The sequence below is a fragment of the Myotis yumanensis genome, unplaced genomic scaffold, assembly GCF_028538775.1.
Source record: "Myotis yumanensis isolate MYYU_CA2020_CCGP unplaced genomic scaffold, mMyoYum1.0.hap1 SCAF_4, whole genome shotgun sequence".
NCBI lineage: Eukaryota > Metazoa > Chordata > Mammalia > Chiroptera > Vespertilionidae > Myotis > Myotis yumanensis.
The window spans coordinates 19,704,061-19,726,048 of NW_027223755.1; the positions used below are offsets into that span (position 1 = coordinate 19,704,061).

A 21,988-nucleotide genomic window follows, 5' to 3' on the forward strand; every position below is an offset into this window, starting at 1 on the left:
TTTATTATTTCATAAACTAATGAATTTGTATTGACATTCTGTTTATCTCAAATTCCGTGTCATCAGTTTCTTCTATTCTGTGTGTTTCCAATCTTTCCTTTTGCATTGAAAGAACCTATCTCTTAACTTCCTAATTTTGCCTTCATGAGACTCTCTGGACCTACCCATGCCCTTCAACTTGCTCACATGCCATTAGATACAGTCAGGGTTCCAGATGGTGAGTTTCCTAGCCTCTGCGCAGGAACATAATTCTTTTTTTTAAATATATTTTATTGATTTTATACAGAGAGGAAGGGAGAGGGATAGAGAGTCAGAAACATCGATGAGAGAGAAACATTGATCAGCTGCTTCCTGCACACTCCGCACTGGGGATGTGCCTGCAACCAAGGTACATACCCTTGACTGGAATCAAACCTGGGACCCTTCAGTCCCCAGGCTGATGCTCTATCCACTGAGCCAAACCAGTTAGAGCAGGAACATAATTCTTAGAGTTAGTGTGCTTTTGTCTAAGATTAGTGTTCCAACACCTAAGGATTCCTCATACCCCTAATATGTAAAGAGCATGTTTGCAACTACAGAGACAAGAACTCAATGCAGATTTCATTTTAAGTTTTGTTCTATGAAAAATTACACCTAATGGTTGTTTCCTGCCCAGTTGGTGTGGCTTAGAGGTTGAGCTTTAACTTATGAACCAGGGGGTTACAGTTCAATTCCCATTCAGGGCTCAATCCCCAGTCTAGGGTATCTAGGAGGCAGCTGGTCAATGATTCTCTCTCATCATTGATGTTTCTATCTCTCTCCCTCTCTCTTCCTCTCTGAAACCAATAAAAAATAAAAGAAAAGATTGGCGCCGAAGCTGGTTTGGCTCAGTGGATAGAGCGTCGGCCTGCGGACTGAAGGGTCCCAGGTTCGATTCCGGTCAAGGGCATGTGCCTGGGTTGCAGGCACATCCCCAGTGGGAGATGTGCAGGAGGCGGCTGATCGATGTTTCTCTCTCATCGATGTTTCTAGCTCTCTATCTCTCTCCTTTCCTTTCTGTAAAAAATCAATAAAATATATATATAAAAAAAGAAAAGATTGGTTCCTGTTATGAAATTCTGAAAACACATACATGCATAGCTATATATGAATAGATATTCAATTACTGGCCCGCTCTACCAGGGGCAGAGAGTATAAAGCAATTGGATGCAGAATTTGAGAGCCCTGGCCCTGTTTGTGGTATGGCCCTTGTGTTTCAGCATGTGACACAGGCAATTATTTCTTTATTTCCTGAAATTTGGTAAAATATTTCCTACCATCCATCCCTGTCACCCTCCCTCCTTCTCTTCTCTCCCATTCTTCCACAAATGTGAGCGGATTGCCTCATGTGCACTCTGAACGGGGGATATAACAGAACTGATGTTCAGCTAGTGTGCATCTGTGTGGCTTTGCAAATGACTTCTTCACATTTTGGCAATCACTTCTCAGCATCTTCCAAAACCCTCATTTCACTTACTGTTCGGGGCACCACTCCCTTAACCATGATTTAGAAACTTAAACTCCAATTGCAATGCCTGTCGCAGCAGGGGTGTCATGGGCCCTGCTTCAGTGCTGGAGCAGGGGAATTTCTGGTTGTGAGACAGCCATGCTCAGCCACCCATTAAAATTCCCGCCAGCTGGCTCTGGGCTTCAGCACTGGCTCCTTCCCCAGAGCTCAGAAGGCCAAGCAGTACACTCACCAAACCCCATCCTGTTCAGGGAGGCTAAGTCCCTGGAAGAGTAGGAGGAAGAGAAGGCAGCCTTCATGCTGGGGTTGGGTAAATAATTAAGAGATACGTAGTGCCCTTCTAAGATCAGAGAAATAAGCAAGTTAAAATTCAATGGCTGCACTGTTCTGTTCAATAGAATTTTGTGCATTAAGTGGGATCACTAACCTAACCTTGGCAGTTAAAGCAATATCAGAGGAAATTCCTTTTAAGACATACAGCCGAGAAAATTGGGGTGAGCTATAGAGAGAGGGAGGGGAACATCCTGTGGAGAGGCTCCAAGTTTGAGCAGGATCCTGATGTCTTGGGGAATATAAATATGAAGGGAGTACTGAGAATGAGAGAGGAGGGGGCAATGTGGGAATTGGGGGACTAGAAATATAGGATCACGTGTGCCAAGGTAAAGATAGTTTCCAGCCTTTTTCTCTTCAGCCCAGCAGTTTGCTCTCTGAAACTAAAAACTAATCAAGTTTCCTAACTTCTGAAAAACTGCTCCATTCACTCCTCATTTCCCAAAGGAGTAAATCAAAGCTTCTATCTGTAAGTCATATTTACAAAATGGTACTGAATTTTTTAATTGTGGAAGGACTGTTCTTCTTTCTTCCTATCAACATTTAAACAGCCATATGTTATGGGAGCTAACTAAGATCATTGACCATGGAGGCAGGAAATCTGGGGAGGACTCCAGGTTGTGCCTCTGATTAATTCTATGATGTAAAAGTTATTCACCCACTCAGCCCTTCTCTGTAAGACACAGATAATCACAGAACATGCAAAGTGTGTAGGAGATTGCCTGACCTAGAAGAAGCATTCACTACACGTCAGCAACCATTTATTTTACTTAAATTATAACACTGACAGCAAGGAAATGGTCACAGTTATAAGAGAAAGCCATATATATATATTACTTCAATTTTTTTTCTGAAAAACTATTTGATTGTAGAATAATACCCTGTTTCAGGTATTACATAGTGTGTACAGCCTGGAAGGCAGAAAGTTATAAGGGCTTAATTTACAGTTATCTCAGTCAAGTAAATTAACATATTTTAATAACTTCCTACATCATAGTAATAAGCCTGAAGCAGTCCCGAATGTGTAGGCTGGGCTGGCGAGGCAGCCCAGAAGGAAACTAGATAAAGTGTAAACAATTCCAAAGATTATAGGCAGTTAATGGAATGGCGAGGGTAAGATTATATCTTCACTGTAAAAGGACACCAAGAAATAATTTAGGCAAATTAGATAGTTAAAACTATATCTAGCTAATAAAAAGCATATTGAATCACTGGTATTATTTCAAGTTGTTTTGTTTTTTTTCTTCCAGAACCATCTTTACAATGCTTATGAAAGAACATAGCTGATTTATAATAATTAGTGACAGGACCTAAAATTTCTTTTACTGTTGAGAAAACCTGACTGCCTCACTACCTGAAAAGAACTCACCTAAATGACAGCTTCACTATGAAGTCCCGAATTCACCTCTGTAAACTCTTTAGCATGCTCAGTATCACAAGGGATACAACTCCAAGCTCATTTAAGTGCATTAGCACTTATAAGAACCCAACAAGTAGATGGTAGCATGCATTGTTTGGCCTGGCATTAGGGAAACGAAACGTCTCTGAAATTTTCTCATTCCATTTATTTTCCTTCTCTTCACAGATTTCTCTTTAAATGGAGATTTTTCTATCTGCTTCTTTTTATCTACATCTAATAAAGATCAATTATGCAAAAAATTCTGCAAGAATAAAAGGAAAACTTTCAATAGCCACAGCCATAAGTATCAATGTTTCCCCTTAAGGTTGTTTTCCATACATGGGTAACTTAAAATCACTCATGTGGCAGAAGGGATATTAAAATTACACATTTTAAGTCTGTGTCACTTTTTCTAAAATCCTGGTATAGACTACTAATATTTTTTCTTTAATGAAACTGGGGGTGGTGGTGTCTGGTTCTTAGGACATTAGTCCAAGTTAGTAATTGAGCCAGCATTATGCTTTATGTTGGACAATTTAGACTGTGTGTAAGCAGTCATAAAACAAGTCTTCATCTTTTATAGTATACGAGAGGCCCGTGCACAAAATTCGTGCATGGGTAGGGTCCCTAGGCCTGACCAGCGATCAGGGCCCAACTTTCCTTCATTCCATGCCATTCCCTAGTGGTCAGCGCCCATCATAGCAAGCGATCGAACTCCCAGTCTCCCGGTCGAACTTCCAAGGGGACACTTTGCATATTAGCCTTTTATATATATAGACTAGAGGCCCGGTGCACAGAAATTTATGCACTGGGGGGGGAGGGTTGGTCCCACAGCACGGCCTGTCCCCTCTTACAGTCTAGGACCCCTCGGGGGATGACCACCTGCTGGCTTAGCTGGCTTAGACCCGCTCCCCGAGGGATTGGGCCTAAGCTGGCAATCAGACATCTCTCTGGCAGCCCAGGAGCCCTTGGGGGATGTCCACTTACCAGCGGGGAGCAGACCTAAGCTGCAGTTGGACATCCTTAGCACTGCTGAGGAGGCAGGAGAGGCTCCCACCACCACCGCTGTACTGGCAGCTGTCAGCCTGGCTTGTGGCTGAGCAGAGCTCCCCCTGTGGGAGCGCACTGACCACTAGAGGGCATTGAGCGTCTGCCCCCTGGTGGTCGGTGTGTGTCAGCCCTATTTTCTTAGGGCTGAATGGTATTCCATTGTACATAAGTGCAACATCTTCTTTATCCAATCATCTCTGGAAGGACAGTTCAGCTGTTTCCAAGTCTTGGCTGCCATGAACTATGCTTTAATGAACACAGGGATGAGTATATCATTGCAAATAAATGTTTTCAGAATTTTGAGGTAGATACCCAGAAGAGGGATTGCTGGGTCATATGGTAACTCTGTTATTAATATTTGTGAGGTACATCCTTAGCTTGTAACTCCTATGTCCTTAAAATTGTCATACATATAATATGTCTAAGTAGGTAGGAATTATACGAGGGTGCATATCCTGTGATTTTAAGAAGACATCTAAACTTTATATCTCTTAGAGATTTATAATTTTCTTCCACAAAATATACACATATTCAAAATAAAACTGATTACACAGTTGCAATTGCTAAACACTACATTAGATAGAAACTTTAGTGATTTTTTTTAACAAATTCTAAATAAACAAAGGTAAAGATTAATATTTAAAATTCATTCAAAATAGTAAAGCTTCCACATTTCTAATAGGTTTACTTATGTGACAAGAATGCTTAAATCATTGTGATTTTTATTTTAGAAACAATACACTAGCCAAGATGCAACCTAAAGGCCCATCAATAGGCAACTGGATAAAGAAATGTGGTACATATATACAGTAGAATATTACTCGGCTACTTACCACTGGTTTTTCGGTAGCAATTAAACACCATTTTAATTTCAGTCCAGCATCTACATGTTTGCAGTGTGTTATCTTAAAAAAGGACCTATTTGCAGTTCTGTTCTATTGCCCAGTCCATGTTTTCTCCTCTTTTCTTTCTTTCAATTTCAATAAAGTCTCCCTATTGTCTCATACATTTCTCTTGACACTAAGCTATGTACTGTATGCTGTTGGTGGCCTTTCCTGAGGATAATTGTAAAATCTGTCTTTTTCCAATTATGAGAGGTGTTCTATAAATTCTTTGGGGTGTATTTGTCTTGAGATGTGTGCCCATAACTCTCATTAATGTCGCCCATTTAAACTTGATCTAATGCTTTCCTTTTCTCTTTAAGTGACTCCAGTCTAGCGTTAATGCAGCTTTGTTTATAATCTCTAAACCACCCCCTCTCCTACATGCAGTCTCTCCCAAATGCTATGCATGGAGGTCATTTATGAAAGTGTATATCACAAAGCAATATCAAACCAACTGCTTTCCTTGAAAGGTAAAATACTATTACTTCTTTTACAGATGCTCTACTGCAATATATAAAATACAATATTTAAGCATGGTAGACTGAGAAAGAGTAATATTGAACTAAAACAAACTTAGCGGTAAAAATAACTTGCTTAGATTTATCAAAGAAACAAGGATCTATGGGAATGAAGGTTACAGAAGTTATGTCCTAGACAATATTAAAAAATGGCACACTCTTCATTTAAACTTGAGACTGTATCACTGGACTGTAATTTTATTTATTATTATGATTATATAATAAAGTTATTTTTGATACACGTTCTATTGAATGCAGGCAATCTGTGAAAAGCCCCTGATTTCATATCATTTTCTTCAACTTTTATTTTTCAGCTTTCAAAATACCTCATAATATCCACGTTTTTAACTCATTCCATACCTTAATTTCCAGAACACAATCCCCTATCATGACAGTAAATTTCAGCCCTATTCCACATGAGTTTTCACATAATGTGTATAGAAAACTTGTCATCACCCAGGATATATAGTTTTAAAAAACTAGATATTGTGTTACAGCCTTTTTACTTCCCTGTGATTTTTTTTTCAGTTTTATTGAGAAATAATCAACATATAACACGGTGTAATTTTAAGGCATTCAGCATAATAGTTTGACTTACATACATTGTGAAATGATTACCAAAATAAATTCAGCTAACATCTATCATATCATATGGATACAATAAAAAAGAAAAAGGGGGAAAATCTCCTTGAGATGATAATTACTCTCATTATCCTTATAGCTGACCCTGTCCTTAATGAACCTGTTCTCCCAGTGTATCGCCCCCTTGAAATTCCATTTCACAAGATATTCAGCTCTAATTCATTGGCTATTCTAACTTCCTACCACAACCATGTGTTCAAAATAAATCTTGGATATTCTCAATCATTTCATTTCTCAGATCCAGCTCCAGGTAGCTCAGCATCATTAAGGAAAATATTCACAGAAAGACTCCATTACAAAAAGGTTTCTAGTTTTCTCTGGATTTTAAAAATATATATTTCAGCCCTAGCCTGTTTGGCTCAGTGGGTAGATAGAGCATCAGCCTGCAGATTGAAGGATCCTGGGTTTGATTCCAGTCAAGGACATATATAGGTTGGGGCTTAATCCCTAGCCCTGGTAGGGGCACATGCAGGAGGCAACCAATCGATGTGTCCCTCTCACATTGATGTTTCTCTGTCTTTCGTCTCTAAAAATAATCAATGAGAAAATGTCCTCAGGTGAGGATTAACAACAACAATATATATATATATATATATATATATATATATATATATATATATGTATATATAAAAGGCTAACATGCAAATTGTCCCCTCCATCAGGAGTTCGACCAGGGGTGGGGCTGGGCAGCCAACCACCCGTGGCCCCTCCCCCCAGCCGGTCCCGCCGGATTGGCCCACATCCAGGCAGGCTGGCCACATCCAGGCAGGCTGGCCAGACCCCACCTGTGCATGAATGCATGCACTGGGCTTCTAGTATACATATATTTCTGATCAACTTATCCAGGCCTTTTTCTATTCTCCACTATTGTTTCTTTGACCGCCAACCCTCCAATCCCATTGGCCTTATTTCCAGCAAATCACCATAGCTTCTTCTTCACTAAAGTAAAACAATCCTGCTCTCTTCTTTCCTCACTTTTCACTTACACTTTGGCTTTCTTTCAGGCTCAGGTGAAACTACTCCCTATCCTTTCCAAGGCTACAATCTTCTGCCTCCTCCAGAATCATATACAATTTAGTTTACTTCTCTCCTGTGGCTTTAAGTTTTTACGATCTCTCCTCCTTTTCTTCTTTCTCCTTCTACTTCTATAAATTCTTAACAAATTTGTTAACACGACTTTTTCTACCATTCTTTTCTTTAGGCATCACCCTATATACGCTGCTTTCCTTTTCATGCCAAAATTTAGTTTACAAAGATGAATGTCTTTACGGGTTTCATTTTCTTAACCTCTATTCTTTCTAAAATCCATTGTAATCTCAGCATTTTATAATTCTTGAAAACAGGTTGATAATGTTTTACATGCAAGATCCAGCAATTTTTTTACTGACCCTCACTTTGTTTAATATGTATTATTTTTTTTGGTGTATTTATTTTATTTCTTTTATAGTTTTTGCCTTCAATATTATTTTGTCTTAGTATCAGGTATACAGCATAGAGGACAGACAATTATATACTTTGCAAAATGGTTCCCCTGATATTTCCCGTACACACCTGGCACCATACATAGTTATAGCAATATTAATGACTACATTTCCTATTCTGTACTTGACATCCCCATGATTATTTTGTGTTGTTTTTTTTTTTATTGCTTAAAGTATTACAAAGAGTATTACATATGTCTTCTTTTTTTTTTCCCCCCGCCCTTGACAATCCCCCGGCCTCCCCTACCCCCCAGTGTCGTATGTCCATTGGTTATGCTTATATGCATGCATACAAGTCCTTCGGTTGATCTCTTACCCGCCCCATGATTATTTTGTAACTACTAATTTGTACTTCTTAATCCCTTCATCCCTTTCACCTAGTCCTCCAAACCCTCTCCCCTCTGGCAACCACCACTAATCTTCTCTCCGTGTCAGTGAGTCTGTTTCAATTATGTTTGCTTATTTATTTTTTTCTTTAGATTCCATATATATGAATCATTATATCATTCTAGTGTTATATCCAAATGCTCTTATTTTCTTTATTCTCCTAGTTCAGGTCCTCTCATACTAAGTGGTATTATTTTTTTAATTACACTATTCCATTTTAATTATTTCTCTTCATAGGATTATTTTAATTAGTTGCAATAATTTTTGTTGAAATAGCAAAAATCTAACTCCAATTGGTTTAAACAAACAAAAAAAATATATTGGGCCAAATGGCCTAAAATTCAGAAGGCTGAAGCATGGCTAGAATCAAGCATACAGCTGACAGTATCAGTTGTTGATACCTCTCTGGGCTACAGTTTTGCTGATGTCTTTGTTGGCTTACATCTCAAGGTCGGTTTGTTCTCTTGGTAATCTCATCTAATTTCTATCAATTTGGTACTGTGGTTAATATAAAAAGCCTATCACTTAATTATAATCAATAACTATTAGCTTTACTTGATTTGTTAGATGTCTTCTTAGAAAGACTGAGGAAGTTGTGCTTGAATTGGCCATCTCTGAGACTCATGACCATCTTATAATGAAGAATGTGTTATTATCTATTATTTTAAAAAAAACAAAAAAAACATCAGAATACAGAAGTCCTGATGCCAAAAAAGAAAAATGCTTGACAGGCTAAAGTAAACAATAGATATTAATTATCTAAAATACAAATCTGATAACATGACAAATACAGCCCAAATTCATGAGTCTGGCATTCAGAGCTATTTACACACTGCCCACCAGGCCTTTTCAGTTCAACTCTCACTACTTCCTGGCTTCTGACAGCTCAGTCCTTGCCACAATGGGACTCTTAGCTCCTTGAAGTATGAACTATAAAGTACTTGCTTTTAAATTTCCAGCATTGGGTAAAATGCTGAGAAGAATGTGCCTGAAAGGGTTCCAGGTGTAGAGTATAAGCTCATTAAATATTTGTGAACTCAAGTCTCTGAAAGTAGCTGAAACCATGCAGGAATCAGCTGAAATAAACAATTTATCAATGCAAATGGGGCAAATTACAATGTGCATTTACATTAACCTACTCTTTATAAGGACAAAATGATTTATTTATTTCATCTTAATATTTGAAGTTTATTTCAGGAACATATTGCTGAAGCAAAAATTAAGAAAAAAATAAAACAATAAGGACTGGCTGTCCTCTATGCTCTCCAAATGTTTTTGAACTTTAGTGCAAAATGTACTTTTCCATCAGCCTGCCCTCAGTTACTGACCCATAGCTACATTGAAGTTACTTCTCATTGTAACATTTTGGCACAGTTTTCAGCTATTCAGTAATTATTCCAAATACTAAAAAATTCTCTCCACCATAGTTCTCTTCACAATTTTTTTTTTCATTTATGCTTTCACTCATTCAAAACAACATCTAAATAGAGGAGTTAAATTTGAGCTGTATACATATGGTTATTTCATATCCACTGTAAGCTTCAACTAGAAAATTACCTATTTAAGAGAAGGCATCATTCCTCATCCACATATGTTGCTTACCTAACCCGACACCTGGCGGCAAATATGTGCAACACAGGTGTAGCTGTGTTGCAATACAACAAATTTACACAAACAAGAGGTTCCAGCCAGCCTGTTGAGACCACAACAAAGACCCAGAGGATGAGTCACCCTCCACAAGCCCTGTGGCCAGATGAGGGGCCAGGGCCTTAGAAACCTGAGCCCCCACACCCATTTGATGGAGCTGATCTGGCGCTTGCAGCAGACCACAGAGGACTACATCATGCAGCTGGAGACCAGGCACCCGCAGCAGGACCTGGTGCTGGAGAAGCAGAGGCACAGTCAGGCCACCAGGGAGCAGGAAGCCATCCTCATCCACAGTGTTCAATCTCTTACACTCTGGGGCCACAAGTAGCCTGGAGCTCCAAATGCTCTTCTCCCCACCCTTTCTCTGGACTCTAGGGGTGATGTAGGAGGTGGGCAGCAGGCCCAATCATCCAGACAGTCTGACTAAGTAAGTCACCAACTGAGTGATTTGGAAGCAGCATTCATTGGTCATGACATGTGCAACCATGGGATTGACATCTCTGCCTTATACTACTCCAGCTAGACTACATGAACTACCAAGGGAGACAAATACTATGGAGACAAGAAGACCTTGGGCTTCATTGACCTTGGTTTCAGTGAAAACAAGCCCTACATTGATTTGATGACTAAAAGGCTGCCCAACCAGCATGGCACAGTGGTTGAGCCTCCACCTATGAACCAGGTCGATTCCCAGTCAGGGCACATGCTGGGGTTGGGGGCTGAATCCCCAGTGTGAGGCATGCAGGAGGCAGCCGATCAATGATTCCCTCTCATCATTGATGTTTATCTCTCTCCTTCCCTCTCCCTTCTTCTCTGAAGTCAATAAAAATATATATTAAAAAATAAAAATAAAAGGTTGAGACAGAGTGACATGAACAACATTGATGATGCCCTACTGCAAAATTCCGACTAGAGAAGACAAACATTCCTGTGGGAAGAAGTGGCTCGAATTCCTGGCCTACTACTGCAAGAAGTGGCTCGAATTCCTGGCCTACTACTGCAAGAAGTGGCTCGAATTCCTGGCCTACCTGGCCAGCTTGATTCAGAAATGTGGTTGTTCTAAGTGGCTGCTGCTCTGTATTCTTCACCCATGGTCCTGTGTGATCCAGGTGAGGCCTTTCTGACCCCCATCCAGTTCTATGCTGGTTTCACCTTTACTCCCACCTGTATGCGAAAATTGAGCCGATTCATGCCCATCTGGACAGTAAGATCACTGAGGTGAATACTCATCCCTTCCAGCTGACTGTGGACAAGTTGGAGAAAGCCCTGCTTCAGGTTAGACTCAAGGGAAGAAAGACCAAAAGCCTTGTGTTCATGAACCATAATCCTCTGGGAGACATCTACTCCTGGGACTCACTGAAAGAATACCTAGAATTTGCCAAGAGGTAAAACCTACATGTGATTACAGATGAGATTTTCATGGGAACTGTGTTTGATGAGTCCATCATCACATTCCACAGTGTTCTGAGCAGGAAACATCTGCCTGACCCCAGCAGGACCTGTGTGATCTGGGGCACCGGTAAGGGTTTGGAGATCCCTGGCATCCATTAAGCACTCTGTACATCCACTACAAGGAGGTGGCCTCTAACGTGAGCTCTTTTGGCTTCCCCCATAGCATTCCTACCATCAACCTGTGTTGGCTTCTTGAGGACACAGAATTAATTGACAATGTGTACTGCCCACTAATCCCTCCTGGGCTACAGGCAGCTCACAGGTATAACAATAACACAGTGAAAGCATTAAAGTTCCCTTTTCTCAATCATATCTCGAGCCTCTATGTCTGAATCAACTTAAAAAGTACCTGAACCTATCCATATTTGAAGAAGAGCTGCTCCTTTATCACCCCTTCTTGAACAACTACCTGATACTATCCCCTGACAAGTCTTGTATATGCGAGCAGCCTGGCTGGTTACATCTAACCTTTTTGGATAATGGCCTCTGCCTAAACGTCACCATGCATCGGTTATCTCAGGCACTAGAGGTGCATAGGCAGTACCTGGCAAATAAGCAACCAACGATGCACTGAGGGAATAAGTGGTCTGCCTCCCAACCAGCAGCTCCAGCCAATCACATGTTCAGGGTATCCCTGACATCAGCGTTTGGTCCAAAAAACTGTAATATTGACTTCCATCTGTGACAGCAAACAGTGGGCGTCTCCAGAAATGGACTCATCTGACCCAGTCATCACCCTCCTTTAGCTGAGCATCTGTCATTCTGGAAACTTTGTATTTTTTCATTTTTTTGCTGGCCATTTTGTGCTGTGAAATTATTTTAGGAGGTGAGGGAATGAAAAATAACACAAATATATATATATATATATATATATATATATATATATATATATATAATCTCCAAAGACATAGAAAATACTTGGTGAGATAATTTAATCAATTGATTAGAAAAGGAGAAGGTTCTGAAGAGCTGGCTTTCCTCCCAAGCAACTGGTTAATTTCTCACTGTGTAAATTTTAGCACTACATTGAAAATTAGGAAACTTGAATTCTAAGCATATCAATAACCTAAAATAAATTTGTGTTCTCTGTGTATGTAAAATTAAGGTTTTTGGATGATGTAATCTTGAAGTTCTATTTCTACTTTAAGATTCTGTGAATGACATGGGCTTCAAGAAGAAAAGATAACTTTGACATTCTTCAGGGAATACAGAGGTAAGTATGCATTGCCTAGTGAATTTATAAATTTTGGAGTATTTTTGAAATCAAACAATACTTGCCAACTGGCTAGCATGGCTCATCACATAAACCAGGAGGTCATGGTTCTATTACAGGTCAGGGGCACATGCCGGGTTGTGGGCTCAATCCCCAGTGTGTGGCATACAGGAGGCAGCCAATCAATGATTCTCTCTCATCATTGATGATTCTATCCCTCTCTCCCTCTCCCTCTCTAAAATCAATAAAAATATATTTTTAGAAAACTTGCCAATAATCTATATTGCATTAGAATTACAATAATATTTATTGTTTGTATAACACTTTAAGTATAATGTAAACTTTAGTTAGTAGTTTACAAGGTCATTTCACTTACATTATCTTAATTGACCCTGAGATGAATATACATATGTTTATATAAATAATCAAAGATACTATATACTTCCATTTCCCCTCCCCCACTTTTACATCCCCCAAGGTAATTGATTTTTAGAAAACTTAAGTGATTCACTGAGGTGCACACAGCTGACAGTCATTGGCCTTTTTTGAATAAGTCAATATTCTAGGTGACAATGTCAATGCTATTTCCTATTTGGTGCTGGATCTGTCTGCAGTCCAGTTATGCCTTATTGGCTCTCATTTGCTCTTAACTTGAATGTCAAAATTCAGTCTTATGTTCAAGATCTCTCTCATAAGATTTAGACCCATCTATCCAACTGCCTACTGGGTATTGTAAGTTGGATATTCTAAAACTATCTATGGTTCAACACTTTTGAACATGTCTCTCCTAGACCAAAATTTTAAGCATACTTTCTGGTACAAAAAATGACACTATTCATTATCCATTTGCTTGAACTAAAAATTTGACAGCCATCCTTTATATCAGTCAATCTTGGGTGGAGAAAAGAACACTGATAAGAATTGGTAAAGGGCAAGGTTGCTAGGAGAGACTACAAGTACTTGAGGAAATGAAAAATAACACAAAGAAGGGTTAATAACTATCATCGACATCATCGACTTCAAATTGACAATTATTCTTTTTGAGACTATCCAATTTGAGTAAATTTAATATCGCTGAATAGAAATTTAGGCATTTTTTGTAACATTCAATAAATTATTTCTTTTATAAGAATAACTACAAAATAAAAATGCTGCAAATCATCACAGATAAAATATTTTATATTTGATTTCTAGCTTAGAAATAATGCCCTTTGGCCATTTCTCAATGAATTCTGATGGTTTCCTTTTGGTAAATAACAGTATAAATATATCTTTCTTTTATGAAATTTGCCTGTGTACCTTATCGCTGAAATTTTATTTTCTTGATAACATTTTCATTTCTACTACTTCTGTAAAATAAAACTATTTCTGGATTATTAAAATACTATGAAAACATACCATCTCAGTGTCAAACACCTCTGGGATTGTATAAATATATGTGATAGAACTAGTCCCAAAAAAGCTTAAATATTGGTCAAGGTGAACATTAGTTCATTGTAACATAATAAATATACTTATATAAATATTAAATGAAATATGTATATCATTTCATTTTCCTTAGGATATAGTGTACAGTGACTTTTACTGTTACTTAGTAAGCAAAGAGATTCCAATAGTATCATATGTTGTATATTCTTTTCACGAAGAAAAACACTTTAGACAATGGCTATTGCAATAATTTTTGAGGATTATGGCAGCTTCCAGGCACACATTATGTTCTTGGATCTGACTTAAAACCACTTTTTTTTAACTAGCATAATAATAAAAGAAACTTAAACATTATATGAATTTCCCAGTTTATTTCAATAATGAAGAAAATAGCCTCTGGACCCAGAAATTTTGGGTTAAGAAATAGCTGTGTAATATTGGGCAATACACACACACACACACACACACATATATATATGTCATCAATTGAACAATCAGTATGCAAGACCTCTAAGACATATTCAAAGGGAAATAACTATATATGCAAATCACCCATTAAGTAAAGATTCAAAGTATGTTATTTTCCTTTTAATACTAGCATTTGAATAATATGGTCATTTACAATACTCCTAATTATTTCCAACTATTAAATAATTTATAATTTGCTGATGTATGTCAAAATAATTAGCTGCCAGAAAGGAGAAAAGCATGTTTTATTCTGTAAAAGGGAAAAACTTCCATCACCTATGACCTGCTTTGATTATATTGATTCAATAATGTCAGACAGTTCCCTTCAACCAAGATTTTATGTCTCTTGCAACTACCAGGATGACAGACTCTGTGTTCTGCTTAATCTTGCTATTCTACTGAGATTAACCATGTGAAATAAAATAAACCCGACATATCAGAATAATTTGACAATTAAGAAAAGTATCATTAGCTTATAAATAACTCAAATGAGTACTGAACAAAAGGAAAGAAAAATGAATCTTGCCTTTTGTTTCAGCACTTGCTTCAGATTCAAGGTCAACTTACCAGCCCCTCATGGTTTTCCTAATGTAATAACCAAGCCTTGCACAGAATGAAACCCTGGAAGTCAGGAGGAAGATTCAAATGTCAGGTGGGAGAATACTGTGAATAAAATGATCAAAAAGGAATTAACCAGAAGAGTATGATTTTTCCAAAATACATGGTTCTTTATGAGATGATGGGTAATATATGCTCTGTCATTATACTAGTAAGTGCTGCTAGCTAAAAGCACTTGCCACTTATGATACACTACATTTTCTCTGGCAGTCCGTGATGCCAGTTCCTTTGGGATTGCAAAAAAATATATGTACCCTCATTAACAGTGTGATAAGTATTTGAAAGCTGTGCCAACATTTAACTCATGTCTGCCAATTGAAATGGGAAAATGTTCTTTATTGATTGGAGAAAGAATCTTGTTTGAAGGTAATTGGCTCTGCGTCTTTCATTGATAGAATACCACCTCCAAAAGAAACATATGTTCAACTTAGAAAACCAAGGTTAGATGTGAAAGGCTGATCACTTTTTCTTTACTCAAGCCCTGTTCCTGTTGACTTAGGTAAAAATTCTCTCTGCCGTGAATCAATGGTTTATAGATCATCTGGTGTACTTTAGAAGCAGAAAAAAAAATCTTCAAACAAGAAGTTAACAAATAAACAAAGCAGAAGAAAAATAGAGAGCCAGGAATCTCTCATAGAAAAGGGTGGGAATGGGGTAGAATGGTTAACAAACAAACAAAAAAAAAATAGCTATTTCAAAAACAAAAAGACACACACAAATCACATTTTACTGCACTAAAATAATCACTGCGAAAATGTTGGTACAAATGAAATGCTCAGTTTTGGAAAAGTTTGGTTTGAGATGCCAACAAAACATGCAAGTAAAGATGCCCAGTGGCACAGGAAATAAATCACCTGTTGTTACTCAGTGTTGAGGTGGAGACAGAAATAAACACACAGTCACAAAGAGAAGATGCCTAAAGACGGAGTGCCAGGGGACTCTGAGAGTGAATGTGGTGGAAATCAGACGTATCAGCAGTGAAAGTGAGAAGCAATGAGAAGCAGTGAGGTCAAGGGAAAACCAGAGGGGTGTGGTAACCCGGAAGCCAAGGGAAGAAACGCTCCGAGGAGAAAGGAGCAATGGACTGTGTACAATGCCGCTGGAAATCAAAAAAAGGGGTCACAGAACCAATGCCGTGGTTTCAGGGGGTGACTGTAATAAAAAAACGTTTGTTGAAGTGATGGTATGAAAGTGTGATTTTATAGGGTTCACAAGATGACGTGAGGTGAACAATGATAAGATATTAGAGACAGACAACACTTTCAAGGGCCTTGCTTATAAAAAGGAGCAAGACTTGTTCCACTTACCATAATACCCTCTAGGTCCATCTTTGTTGTTGTAAATGAAAAGATCTGAGTACACAGTTTTAGTTATAAATAAGCCACAGAGATGTAGTACACAGCACGAGGAATGTAGTCAATAGTACGGAAATGACCTTGCACAGTGATAGATGGCTACTACTAGACTTAGTGCTGTGACCATATGGTAAGGTATATAAATGTCAAGTCATTATTTGTACACCTGAAACTACTCGATGGTCTGCCAACTATCTTTAATATTTTTAAATGAAATATAAATATAAAATTGCAAAAAAGTCAAGAAATAAATTGGCCAGTTAACTAGGAAATGACTTTATGAGGGGGCTTTTATGCTAACAGAAATGGTCCCCAGAGGGGTGAGATTGGTCAGGCAGGAGACAGGGATGCTAAAGCCAGGTCTATGATAAGTGGGAGGCAAGAGGAGCTAGTTCCCAGCTGGGGCATAGGGCCTCAGTAGAGAACACAGGTGATTCATTATTGCCGAGGGATTGCCGGAAGCATACACAGGCCATGTTCTGGAATGTGGAAAATTCAGAGTATGTGGATGGACACAAACCACTCACTTGCCAGGTTACTCTGAGGCAACAGATAATGATCCTAAAGTTACTGGTAGGTGGTGAGTTTTTATAGGTCGTAAATAGCAGCTATTTTTTCAAACATATGCTGTTTAATGGACTTCCCTACCCAGTACTGTGGCTATAAAGATCGGAAACTCCAGGGCTCTGTTAATTTCCACAAAGCTGTGGTTCTTTTTATTTATTTATTTTCAATTGGATGAATTTCACCTGTGACATTGTGTACATGTAAGGTGCACTACATGTGACTTTGACACATCACATCGTGACATGGTTCCCGTTGTAGTGATATTTACCACATTATACAGTATATGCTCAGTGGGACAAGTCAAACAGCTTGGTATCACTTTTATGTGGAATTTAAAAAGTCAAACGTGTTGGGGGTGGGGGCAGGAGGGAAGAGAGTAAATGGCACTTACCAGGGATGGGTGGAGTGGGATAAGACTGATGATGCTTAAGGCTACAAACTTGTAACAAGGGCTAAATAAGCCATAGGGATCTAACATACATTACATTGAGTAGAACTCATAATGTTATACTGTATGCATGCAATGAAATGAAAGCCATGATTCATAACGCCACACACTCCTTCACCCAGAACCCACACAGCCAACTGTCCTGAGCTACCAAGAATCCCAACCCTTCCATGGGGATGCTACTCCTTGTCCCCAGAACAATCAGCAAATGTATACTTTAAAAGGGCAAAGCATTACCAAAAATAATTTTTAAAATTATTAATTGGTAGATCCAATCCAATTCAGTAAACCATCATGATGCTCTCATGTTCTGGGCCACGGGGTCTCCCAGCTTAACTTTTAGTGCCTTGGGGTCCACATGACAGAAGGGTACTCCACTATGCCCGCCCACCCTGCTGCTTAGGATCCAATGTGCCCAGAGGCACACCTTGCTCTGAAGGGTTCTCACTTGCTCCAAGGGCACCACTGTACCCAGTGTGGCCACTGATCCTGGCTCACTTTCCTCCACCAACATCTCTGGCCAGAACACCCATGAGAGTGGCTGGAGGTGAGGACACTTCTCTCTTTTCTTGGATCTTTGAATACTTAGAGGGTGTGGGTTTCCTCTCAGGAAGCTTGAGGACCATCTGTCTCTCTGTCTCCAGGTTGCACAGGGAGGACAAGACTTTGTGTCTGCTACAATGTTCTCCAGGGCTGCACAGTACACTCCCTGCTCCATCTCCCACGAACAAAAAGCCTAGAATGTAGTCTTTGTGTTTGTGGGAAATGGAGCAAGATGTGAAGGCCAAGGTGAAGGCCTGAAGGAGAGATGTGAAGGCCTGCAAAAAGTAGAGAGGCCCCAAGTAGGGTTGAGACCTGGCATGGCACAGAGGTGGCTCCTTTCCTGCTCCCTATAGGCCTGGAGTAGAGGGAAGGCCAGGGCTCTTCCTCCTGAAGCTAGAGTATTGGTGGCCGTGCCTGTGCTTGGCCTCTTTGGTGTACAGTCCCCAGAAGGCTGTGGTAGCTTCTTTATTCATCTCCTCCTTGGGCACACTGTGGTCAAGGGGCCAGCCCATGAAGTCCTTGTATGTTGGGTTGGGTCTTAGATGAGCTTGGCAAGGCCAGGCCAGTTCTAGTGCCTGAGCAGTGTGACATCAGTAATGATTTGCATTTCCTCTGCATCACTGCCAAGCCCTTGACCAACAGGCTGACCAGCAAGAGCAGCAACTCTGAGGGGGTGGCCTTTGGCAGGTGCTGTTGCAGTGATGGCAAACCTATGACACGCGCATCAGAGGTGACACGCGAACTCATTTTTGGGGGGATTTTTCTCTGTTAAATGGCATTTAAGTATATAAAATAAATATCAAAAATATGTCTTTGTTTTACTATGATTGCAAATATCAAAAAATTTCTATATGTGACACGGCACCAGAGTTAAGTTAGGGTTTTTCAAAATGCTGACAAGCCGAGCTCAAAAGGTTCGCCATCACTGTGTTGTTGCAAGCCATGAGTGAAGGACAGGTCCTTGGGGAGGGGCCTCAGAGTGTGGTAGATCCAATCCAATCCCGGATGCTCAGTGGGAACAACCTGATGCCTTCTCCCATGGTGGTACAGAGGCAAGAGGGCACCTGGGGGCCTGGAAGCACAGGAAGGACTCTCAACACTGGTGCCAGGCCATCAGCGCCAGGCAAGCAGCACTCTGCACTGTACCACAGTGTCTTTCATCAGTAGTGCTCTCCTTTCTCAGGAACACCAGCTTCTCCAAATTCAAGGACAGGACCTGGTTCTTCTTGTTAGACTCACAAGACCCAGGTGATTATAAGCTGTTTAGGGGTACTGCTTAAAGCACTGCGGATGCCAGGAGCTCAGTGTACACATAGTACTGACACCCTTGCCCCATCTGGGTGAGTTAACAAGCTCTCTCAGCCATGGGACATACACCACTAAACCAATGAACCCCAAGGAAGATAGGCGAAGTGCTACCATGGGATCAAGATCGACCTCTAGTCCATCCAAGTTCTGGAGGGACAAGCAAATGGGGCTGGGGTGTCCTGTCTCTCAGCTTTGAAGACGTATCCAGCCCTTACTCTCTCCAAGGTATCAATATCATCTCTGTTATTACGGTCTTTAGAGTCTCAGTTATTTACCCACATTATGCAGATCCTCTTTAACCACTAGCTCATACTTATGCACATCAAGTATTTCAGTGATTCGCTCATGTCACTCTTTAAGCTGGGAAATCGTTTCTTCCTCTTGGCATCTTGGGGAATCACTACTAACAGTAAGTTCTCCTTTTGTATTCTTCATAGCACTTATAACAAACTTCTTTTGCAGCATTAATAATATATATGAAAGTTTCTGGCCTATGTGTTTCCGTTCTCGGCTAGACTCTAAGAATAGCTATTATATATCATGTATCTTTATATATGCAATTCTTAGCACATTACTCAAAATATGAATGTTCAAAAATACCTGAAAAATTCTACATGTGAAAAAATAGATGTATATGCAGTCACACAGATACTGTGGTGACAAATGCTAAAATCTAAGCAACTGAAATCAGGCATCCTTTTAAAGAGAGAGCTCTGCTTTTGTTTAAGGGAACGCTTTGATAAGCTGTTTTTGAATGCAAGGTATAATACTGAGGTTTGGAGGGAAACAAAAGAAAAAAAATACAGTTAATTCTACTTGAGAAATATGCAGAAGATTCCCTAAGTCTTCAGTAAAGTGTGTCATCGACTCAAAGCTGTGTGTCTATTTGAAGGTTAGATGGCCAAAATATTGGCTAGTTTAAGGCAGAGAAACAACTTGGAAGAAATGAAATTAGGAAAAGCTACACATAATGAAGATTCAGTACAATGGCTTGTGCTTGTTTTCTTACAGCCTGTTTGATAGCATTCATATTCTTGCAGGTTTAGGTAAAAAAAATAGGGAAGCCAGTGATAAGCAATTTAATGGAATGCACCCATAAATTCTTCATGTCACATTCCATACAAGAGCTAATTTCCCATTTGAATTATTAACCTCTGTAATAGGAGACAGAAATGGAAAGCCTGGAACATCTATCACTCGTGATCCTGGCAGACTGAAATGTGACCACTTCAAATAAGTTTTAGTGAACGTCCAAACTGAATTATCAGATAAAGAGATGATAATATTTTTAAATGGAGTGAATATAAATATTGACATTGACTTTAATGTACCCTTATTGAGTCTTATGATGTATGAGGAAACAAATGTAAATATTATTTTTAAATTGTTGTAGGCCTGTGCAACCACATAGTGGGCATCCTCTGCCGGGTTCTGTAGAGACATTGAAAGCCAAAATGCTCAAGGGCCCTGACAAGGTTGTGGTGACTTATGAGATACAAATCTTTCAGTATACAGTAAACAACAACAACAACAACAGTGCTTTGACCTATATACTTGAAAATACTCAGGATAGGTCTGCAATTGCCAAAACATCTTTAAATGCTGTTTCCAACATGTTCTGTATGTATTTATGCATGTCTTGTCTTGTTCCAGAAAGGATCGTGATCAAAATGCACACACGACAAAAAATAAAACATAACTTGGAAAGGATGAGTGTGAATGCAGTGTTCAGTGACATGAAGAGGTGATTGCTTTGATGAAGGGTAGAGGAATATGTTGCCTAAATATCTTCTTTTAATTCACTGGCAGTCATGTCTATCACAAGTGTGGAAATAGATTCCCAAGATGTTAGAATATAGCTATGAAACTGTTTAGTTTAACATTTTAATAGACTTAGTTTACATTTTAATTCAAAAAAGAATATCATTCTTGGTTTTTAAAAATTCTAAAGCTGACATAAAGGAAGTGAGAGTCTGTTTCCTCTCTTGTCTTGCTCTCCACATATTTTTCTGTGTGTGGATGCCTCATTTAATAAAGTATAAAATGCAGGGCACAAATCAATATAGATTCTATTAGGTTTCACTTATATATTCAACACACATTTATAATATCTCTGTGATACACCAGGCTCTCTATTGGGCTTCTTGAAAAACAATGATGAAGTAAAATCAACTCATGCTCTGCCCTCTGAGAACTAGGAGAGGCCGACACACGTACTGTTCAAATGCACTGATGACTATGTAACTGCCCGCTCTGGGTAGATGCCATCCAGGGGAACGGCAGACTATTAATAAAGCTGGGAACCTGGCCTCACCTGAGGGGCTCAGGAACGATTTCCCTATGTGGAGTTATTTTGAGCTGAGCCATCATGGAGGAGCAGATCAACTGGGTAAAGAAGACAGTGGGGAAAGGGACTGTGGAAACATTATTGCTAAGGGGAGACAAGAGTATTGCAAAGGCCCTAAGGTTGAAAGAGACAATTTATGGAAATCCAATTGGAAAGAGATTAGTTCATTCAGGGAAATCTAAAATGTGCCAGTCTGTATTAAGTGTGGGGGAGACTATTATGAGAAGGCGTTTACAGAGATGGCAGATTTTATGGGGTTGTAGGCATTTTTGCTGCTGGTACCTCCTCGCCTGGCTAATCCATTATAGAATTTCATTTAGATAAACTGTGAAACCAAGACCCTAATCATGTGCAATAAGAAGAATGGCATGACTCCCTCATTGTTTTTATTTGACTAGGTCCTTATAAAGCCTTGGA

General features: G+C 39.3%; 1 protein-coding gene and 1 pseudogene across 1 annotated transcript in view; one reads left to right on the plus strand and one right to left on the minus strand.

Annotated features, from left to right (window-relative positions):
• CDH12 (cadherin 12) overlaps positions 1-21,988 on the minus strand; it is a 718,639-nt gene that overhangs the window by 530,737 nt on the left and 165,914 nt on the right. The gene's annotated exons all lie outside the window — the stretch shown is intronic.
• LOC139008428 (probable inactive 1-aminocyclopropane-1-carboxylate synthase-like protein 2) lies at positions 2,921-11,850 on the plus strand (annotated as a pseudogene).